The sequence below is a fragment of the Protomyctophum parallelum genome, assembly GCF_964188405.1.
Source record: "Protomyctophum parallelum genome assembly, chromosome: 10".
Lineage (NCBI taxonomy): Eukaryota > Metazoa > Chordata > Actinopteri > Myctophiformes > Myctophidae > Protomyctophum > Protomyctophum parallelum.
This window is the reverse complement of record NC_139704.1, coordinates 9,752,796-9,755,295: the sequence shown is the minus strand read 5'-3', so window position 1 is coordinate 9,755,295 and position 2,500 is coordinate 9,752,796. Positions and strand designations below refer to the sequence as shown.

At 45.4% G+C, this 2,500-nt stretch overlaps 1 pseudogene across 1 annotated transcript in view; it reads right to left on the bottom strand.

Moving 5' to 3' along the window:
- Window positions 1–2,500, bottom strand: part of LOC310865664 (homeobox protein Meis1-like) — a 53,613-nt pseudogene that overhangs the window by 19,364 nt on the left and 31,749 nt on the right. The gene's annotated exons all lie outside the window — the stretch shown is intronic.

Genomic DNA, 2,500 nt, shown 5'->3' with positions numbered 1-2,500 from the left:
TGGCAAACACACAGGCCAACTAACCTCCAATCACAGGAGGGGAAGAGAAGCTTACAACCCTGCCACGTTTATTGAAGATTCAAGGTGATGTCTTTGCTCCATGTTGCGTTTATGGAGGTATGTTCGGTATGTAACTTCAACTGTTTAAGCACAAAAAATGATTCACAACAAACAACATTCACCTACTCCTATAAGCACTCCACCCTAGACTATTCTGGACAATCTGAACAATCTACAAAAAGTAGGCAATAATTCTGCAAAAATAGTGCAGATATAGCTAATTAATTTCCTCCGCATGCACACCACGTCTCTACCCTTTGCCACATTGAACAGGAAATACTGACAGAAGTTACATTAGATTACGTTACAAGTAAATCTTTAATTCATGTTTACACAATGAACTCTTCTTGTCATAATCTACCACTGACGGACCGTCTACCATCCTCCTCTTGACACACAAGCAAATTCGACAAGAAAAAAAAAAGTGCATGCAAATAGCATCTTTTAGCAAACACCAGTCATTAGGCATAGGCATTTGGCATTCGCACCAGTCGCAAATTAAAGAAGAGGGCTTCCGTAAACAGCCAGCGAGAATGTGTCTACATCATTAGCGCGCCACAATTACAGCATGGGAGCTAAATATACATTCCCTCCCACTTTGCACTGCCTCGTCGGAGCAAATGAAGTAGAACCTCCGTTTTCCAAACGAACGAGGGCTCTACCCTCCCTCCCTTTGGAGCGACAGACAGCCACCGTGCTGGCTAGTGATGCTTAGTTCCTCTTCAATCATGGCAAGAAATGCAAAATGTATTTATGGAGGGAATGAAGGAAAAAAAACAGTACTACAAGAAAGACACATTGAGACGGAAACCGGTTTTGAACTCAGATATTAGGAAGTTTGCCATAGGGAGATTTTGGTAGAAATTGCTAAGATTGTATTGAGCATGTTGAGAAAAGGCTGCAGCACGGAGAGGAGAGGAGAGGAGAGGAGAGGAGAGGAGAGGAGAGGAGAGGAGAGGAGAGGCTGGTGGAATACACGTCACAGATCAACATGTATTTCATGTAAATTGAGTCCATGCAGCTTTAGCATAGCATATCATAAATGGCCCCGGCTAGACTTTGCATTTGTTCAGTCATGCAAACATGCCCACATGTAAAACCAGAGCAAGCGAGAGAAGCGAAGTGAGAAAGACATAACACAGTTTCAGCAAACACAATGCAACTATGACTGATGAATGATACAGTGAGAGAACAAAAGAAAGACAAATACAGACAGACAGACAGACAGACAGACAGACAGACAGACAGACAGACAGGACAGACAGACAGACAGACAGACAGACAGACAGACAGACAGACAGACAGACAGACAGACAGACATAGAATGATAGACAGAGAGGAGATTGTGTACAAAGTCGTAAGGGAACACCAAGCATGCACATGCCATACACACGCACACCACGCCCACGCCGCCACACACACACACACACACACACACACACACACACACACACACACACACACAAACACACACACACACACACACACACACACACACACAGACAGCATAAATCCCAAAGACAAACAGTGATAGGCAAACACGGTCTGACATCTTATCACACAGATAGCTTCATGAGTGTTATCTTCTCACAGATTAGATGCTCCATAAAACTCATAAACAGCTAGTTAAAGGAAGTTGATTGGGAGAAAAAGCAGAAGAGAACTTCATGTGAAAAGGGACGGAGGGCGGAAGAGGAGAGGAGAGGAGAGGAGAGGAGAGGATGAGGAGAGGAGAGGAGAGGAGAGGAGAGGAGAGGAGAGGAGAGGAGGAGGAGAGGAGAGGGGAGAGGAGAGGAGAAGAGGGAGGAAAGAGAGAGAGAGAGGGAGGTGGAGGAGAGAGGGAGGAAGAGAAGAGAAGAGAAGAGAAGAGAAAGAGAAGAGAAGAGAAGAGAAGAGAAGAGAAGAGAAGGAAAAGAAGAGAAGAGAAGAGGAAGAGAAGAGAAGAGAAGAGAGAGAAGAGAAGAGAAGAGAAGAGAAGAGAAGAGACAATTGGAGTCGGGGTGGGTTTGGTCGCATTCAGGTGGATTGGGGAGGGTTTGTTTGCTAGAGTTCTTTACTTTTTCTTTCTCCACATGACCCGAGTGGCCGGATGACACCGGCCCTTACTCCTAATAGCAAACGGGTTCTCTCGCTGTGGGAACCTGATACAATTTCCCCTTTCTCAAGAGGGGCCAAACTCATGCCGTGTCGCGCTTGGCTTATCTGTGCCTTGGCAATAAAGTCATTGAGGGGCATCATTCTCTGGAAGGCAAGTGACAACATGTTGGCTAACGTGTCATTCTCCGCCGCTTCTAACACCGCCATAAAACACCTCTGGGGCATGTACGGAAAGGTCACGATTGGCTGCTCGAGTGGAAAGCATCTCTTTTTTCCCAGGTAACCAGAAGATAATGTTGTTTGAGATGCCATAATTCTAGCAGTATCTGAGAGAAGCCCTGGA